Consider the following 6,547-nt stretch of genomic DNA (forward strand, 5'->3'; position numbering starts at 1 on the left):
ATAAATATGTCCTAGAAAAGTATGACCAGGGTGCTCCTAGGAGGCAAGAATGGAGGGGCTTAGTCCTAATATTTGGGACATGTTATCAGGAAATACAATTCCACAGAGAAGGACAGGCTTGGTAGTGTAGAAGGGCAGTGCCCGAAAGGACGATCCTCAACAATATAGATTGACTCAGTGGCTGAAATAGCGAGATCAAGTTTAGGCACAATTTGAGGATAGCACAGGGCTGGGCAGTGTTTCATACTGTTGTGTATGGAGCAAAAACTTTTTTTTTCCCTAAGGAATTTATCTGAGAGATTTCTAAGGAATCAGGGTGGGTGGCCCAGTGGGATCCACAATGAGCAGCTAACTGAAAAGATCGGTGGCTCAAATCCAACAGCAAAAAGATGAGGCATTCTTCTTCCACGATTATTTTAAGTCGTGGAAACTGGAGCATTTCTACTCTGGCCTATAGGGTCACTCTAAGTTAGCCTCAAACTTGATGTCAATGGGCGAAGGATTTCACAGGTACGCATCTCTAAAGTATGATGATTAAAATATGCCTGACCCAAGGAATGATCTTTTCCATTGTCTCCCAGCTGGACACCAAAAATGGAAGAAAAATGAAAAATTGATGCATTCATAGTGTGCTATTGTTGAAGAATGTAATACAAGCTACTAGAAAAATGCACAAATCACTCTTAGAAGAAATATAACCAGAAGCATATTAGAAGACAGGTTGGTAAGATTTTAACTGATTAGCTATGGGTATTGTGGTAGTTAGGGATTGTGTCAACTAGATACTCTTGGATAGGAGTAGAGTCAAATCTATCAATCACATCTCATCCTCTGACACCTTCTTGAGGTCGTAAGCCTGTTCTATAAGACTAGGGGACAAAAAAAAAGGAGTAGGGGACTCTGGGAACTGCTTTCCCTCCATGACTTTGCCTTCTTCCTTGCTGGGACTCACTTCCCTGGCACTCTGCCTACTTCAAGGGATGACCTCATCTGGGCCGCTCAGCTCTGACAGCTGGTTTCACTAGGCCATGTTCCCACTTACTTTGAATACACATATCACTGCACCCACCAGCTTGTGGTCCTCTTGCATCCCAGTTCACCAGTCTATGCCATTGGCATGTGGCTATGTGAGTTTGAAGAGAAATTTATGTACTAGCATCAGACTTAGGACCTTGAGTTGAATGAGGCAGGAATGCCATCTAGATATTGTGAGTATCTCTTGATCAAAAACCCTTTCTTACACATAGATGAATGTTACTGGATTTGTTTCTCTAGACAACCAGCCTAACTCAGGCATGTTGTCAGGAAAGACTACCCCCTAGAAAAGGACATCATGATTTGATAAAGTGGAAGATGGGCAATGGTGAGGAATGCCCTCACTGAGATGGACAAATACATTGACGTAAATAATAAACTCAAGCATAGGAACCATCATAAAGATGGTATAGGGCTTGGCAATGTGTCCTTCCATTATATAAAAAGGTAACTATGAGTTGGAGGCCGCTCAGAGACAACTAACTACTGTGACAAAAGAGTTCAGTCAGATGGAACACTAGGACCTGTGTATGGAACAAAAGAAAAGCAGTTTCTCTAACAGTTTAAGTGAGTGCTTTGTGCATGTAAACACTAACAAAATTAAGGAGGGGAAGGAATAAGTATCATAACTGTGAGCTGGCTTATAGGAACATATTTAAGAGAAAGTACAATTTGAATTATTCCTTGGAAGGGAAAACTCAATTTCTTTAAAACATCAGATTTTAAAGATAAGCAAACCTTGCTCTTAGAAAATAGTATATCCTTGATTATATATTTAATCAATGACTCCAGGCAATTCCCATGGTTTCAGCAAGGGGTTGCCAGTGGTTAAGTAAAATGCATGTTCACTCATGGAACTGTATAAATGCAGTTAAAAAGAAATGGATGATGGTTCTAGCCAAAAGTGATGTTTATCTCGCAACTCATATTTCACAAATGAAGAGACAGATTAGAAGTAAATTATTTCCCCCAATCAGAGCCAGTTCATGGTTAGAAATCATTTCTTTAGCAGCACAATTCTCAGGGTTGTTTTACTGGAACACAGAGTGATGTAAAAATCAAATATCCTCTAGGTTGGAGATAAAATTTCCTGAGTTTTCTTTCTCATTATCTTGTTTTTATTCAAATGAATTACATGATTTTCAACACAAATAGAAGACTACAGATGTCCTTGGATGGATCCCAAAAGCCTGATACAGCTACAAATATTTGTATTCTGACCATTTCAACCACAATGGCAGCTCTTAGAGAATAATAACAACACATTCTTTTTCGTCTGTTCGTTCTCTTTTTTTGGCCTGGAACATTGAGGATATCTAATTATCGCTCCAAATCAGATTTAGAAAAATCCTTTGCCAAACTTTACATTTTATAAAATCTGCTGTCTTATTAACTCTGAAATAAATGTACGTTTTCTTTAACAGAAAACAATTCTCTCCAATAATATCTCTAGTGTTCACAGAAACACTATGTTATCAGTTGTTAACAAGGATGGCAGTTCTAACCCATCCAGAGGTTTTACGAGGGAAAAGAACTCCTGACAATCTACCTCCAGCCAAGCTCGGACCGCTCTCTCTAACACAAGGAGTTGCCATTGAGTCAGGATCCATCTTGAGGGTAGCTTCACCAACAACCCTCAGTCACTGGAAACTTTAACTCTTGTAATAATGGTGTATAGCAGTGTATGACAACAGCTTTTAACTTCTCAAACCATATACCTCATGCATTCCTCCATTCAGCTAATATTTATTGAATGCTTCCTATTTTACTATATTGTTCAACTAATGCAAACCAAAAATAAAGCAAAGCCACTGCTGAGGAGTGGGTTCTCATGCATGTTGACCCTGTGGGGCAGAGTAGAAATGCCCCATTGGGGTTCCCAGATGGTTAGCTTTATTGAAGCTATCACCTTTTGCTGCCTTGTCGCACCTGGAAGGTTTAACCTGCTGGCATTAGAGATAGCACTCAAGTGATTAATGAGCATACTAGATCTCTTTTAAAATAAAAAAGACTTTCGTTTTTCCCTAAAGTCATGGACCTTACAAGTTACCTTCAAGGTAGACAACAATAATAAGTTTATTCTGAAAATATTTATAAGGGAGGAAGAATAAGATGGATACAGAGTGACCCAGATAGTAAATTATGGACCAGGGTACTATACACACACCTCTTTCTCGGTGACTTCAAAATCTGTATCTTGAGCAAGCCTAAACCAAACCATTTATCTTCCAATCAATTGTAATCTTATAGACCATATAGGTCAGAGTAGAATTACCCCATCAGCTTTCCAAAGTTGTAACCCTTGTGAAACTGTACTTCCCCATTTTTCCAGGGTGACTACTGAGTACTAGTTAATCAATTAGTTAGCAGCCTAGCAATTAACCTTCATGTATCTTATTAGAAATTATATACCCTCCATCGATAGTTAGTTCCTATTCAGATACAGGCCTTCAGGCACTGTACATTATAGAGTCATATTATAATAAACTTTTGTAGATTTTGTTGAAGAAAGTTTAAATAACACACCTATCCTCATTTACTTGGTTTTATGATTCACAAAGTCGAATATCTTGATATAGTCAACAAAACACAAGTAAACATTTTCTGGTATCCTCTGTTTTCAGCCAAGAGCTATCTGATCTCAGCAACGATATCCTTTGTTCCACTTTCGCTTCTGTAGTCTTCCTGGACATCTGGTGACTCTCTGTCAATGTACTGCTGTGACCATTTTGTGTTAGGCAGGATTCTCTATTGAGCTCAAGCAATTCAAGGCAACAGGATCAATCCAGCTTAAGCGATATACACAACAGCAGTGTGGTGAGGCAGACCTCAAGCTCTAGTGATCCATGGGGATCCATGGGTTGGCTTAGCTCACAGATAATGGAGTTCATAGGCTGAGGCAGAGAGCTGTCTAAAGCAGCAGCGTACTGGTCTGATCACCAGAGAGCAAGAGAGACGAAGGCAGACCTTGCAGGGAGTATATCTCTTTGCCCTCCAATCAAACCGTGACCTGATTAATCTCTGTCCACATGTTCCAATTGGCCAGGTTGGCAAAATAAACTTAACTATCACACCATTGTTGGGCATTCTTTAGCAAAAATTTACTGGCAGGTCATATCAGTGATATTGATATAAAGTTGGAGCATTCTCTTGTGTCATCTTCCTTTGGGAAAAGCACAATTATGCATATCTTATCGTTGACCAAATAGCTGTCTTCCAAATTTACTGGCCTCGATGACTGAGTGCTTGCAGTGCCTTACCACCCTGTTGAAACATTTCAGTTGGTACTCATCCGTACCTAGTGCCTTGGTCTTGGTCAATGCCGTCAGTACAGCTTAAACTTTGTCCTTAGCACCACTGGTTGTTGTTCGTATGTTGCCTCTTAAAAGGGTGAAATGTCAACTAGTTCTTTTTGGTGCAGTGACTGTGTTTTCTTTCCATTCTTCTTTTGATGCTACTGCATCATTTAATATTTTGCCTATATAATCTTGCATAATTGCAACTTGAGGATTGAATTCTCTCTTGAGTTGTTTGGTTAAAGATATTCTGAGCATGTGTTTCCTTTTTGTTTTCTAATTCTGGATCTTTGCATATTTCATTATGATATTTGACGCTGATTCTTTTTTTTTTTCAGGGGAGAGCGCGAACGCAGTCCCCCACTACCACAAATTATGCAGTCGAGTTTCCCACATTTGGGGAAATCACAGGGGTCAGCACATCCGGAGTGCAATGGATAAGCCTCGCCCTGGGAAAACCACCTTCGTGATCATGGTATCTCCCCTGCCAGGTAAGTATGACGCTGATTCTAAACTGCCCTTTGAAAATTTATTTTACGTTCTTCTACTTCTTTATTTCTTCCATTTGCTTTAACAAGTTTTGAGTCCCATGGAAAACACTTGTATCTTTTCTTTATTCTCTATGTTTTAATGACCTTTTGCTTTCTTCGTGAATGATGGTGTTGATGTCCTCCTACAGCTCATCAAGTCTTCTGTGCTCAGTGCTCAGTGTGTCAACTCTGTACTTGAAATGTTCTCAAAATTCAGGTGGGATAGACTCCACTTTGTAATTTGGCACTCATGAACTTGTTTTAATTTCTTTTAGATTTATTCTAAACGTGCACATTAGCCAATGAGAGTCTGTTCAACACTTAGCCTCTGGCCTGATTTTACTGTTGATATTGAGCTTCTCCAGCATCAACTCATGCAAATGTAGTTATTATTTCTAAGTCTTCCATCTGGAGAACTCCATGGGTATAGTCACCTTTTGTGTTGTTAAAAGGGTACTTGTTATGAACAAGTCATTGGTTTTGCAAATTGTAGCTTTCTTTCTATTACCAAGTTCTTATTTTCCAACTACTGTTTTCTAGCTCCCTCTTTGTTTCCAAGTTATGAATTCCAGTTGCCATTAATCATCAATGCATCTTGTTTGCATGTTTGATCAATTTCCAACTGTCATCTGCGGTAAAAGTCTTCAATTTCTTCATCACTTTAATGGTTAGTGCATAAATTTGAATAATAATATTGATTGGATTTCCTTCAATTATACATATAATCCTATCACAATCAGTATTGTACTTCAAGATCGCTTTTGTAATGTTCTTTTTGACAACTACCGCCAAGCCATTTCTCTTGATTATGTTATTAGCAGCATAGTAATCGCATGATTTTCTGATTCAAAATGGGCAAAGACAGTCCATTTCAGCTCACTAATTCAGTTTATTAAGATACCAATCTTTACGCATTCCATTAATTTCTGACTTTCCAGTATTCCTAGATTCATACTTCACACATTCCAAGTTTTGATCATTAGCAGACGTTTGCAGCTGTTTCTCCTTACATTGAGTCATGCCCCATGAGCAAATGAAGATCATCAAGGCTCTGCTCCCGTGGTTTCACCTGACTCACAGCACCATGGTCAACTCGACTGGTCCGAACGGCCCATTCACCTGAACGATCTTCACCCATGGTATCCTTCCATTCATTGGGCCTTCTGTGTCTGACAATGCTTTGATACTTTGCATAAGGTTTTCAGGATCTTTTTCCTCTGAAGTGAGGAGACGAGTCCTTCTTTGTTGTCTGGAAGCTCCACTGAAATCATTCACTGTGTATGACCCTGACTGGCATTTGAAATACCACTGCCATAGCTTCCAGTGTCACAGCAACATACAGTCACCACAGTAAGACCAACTGAAAGATAAATGGTGCATTCACCTGTGTGGGTCATAACACATTAAGGATAACTTCTGGAGACGAGTGGGAATTCTACAACACTTCATTGTGCTCATATGGAATTTGTACCAGAATAAAGAGGCAATTGTGGGAAAGGAACATGGGATTAATTCATGGTTTAAAATCATAAAAGGTGTGTGATAGGGTTGTTTCCTCTCACCATACTAATTTAATTGATATGCTGAGCAAATCATCAGATAAATAGGTTTATATGAAGAAGAATGGGATATAAAAATTGAAGGAAGGTTTATTAACAACATGCCATACACAGATGATACCATCTC

General features: G+C 39.1%; 1 non-coding gene across 1 annotated transcript; it reads right to left on the reverse strand.

Annotated features, from left to right (window-relative positions):
* Window positions 1-4,666: 4,666 nt before the first annotated feature.
* LOC142441924 (U1 spliceosomal RNA) lies at window positions 4,667-4,830 on the reverse strand. The gene has a single exon (XR_012783202.1). It is a non-coding gene; the product is annotated as a U1 spliceosomal RNA (small nuclear RNA).
* Between the last annotated feature and the right edge of the window lie 1,717 nt (window positions 4,831-6,547).

This window comes from Tenrec ecaudatus, chromosome 2 (assembly GCF_050624435.1).
Source record: "Tenrec ecaudatus isolate mTenEca1 chromosome 2, mTenEca1.hap1, whole genome shotgun sequence".
NCBI lineage: Eukaryota > Metazoa > Chordata > Mammalia > Afrosoricida > Tenrecidae > Tenrec > Tenrec ecaudatus.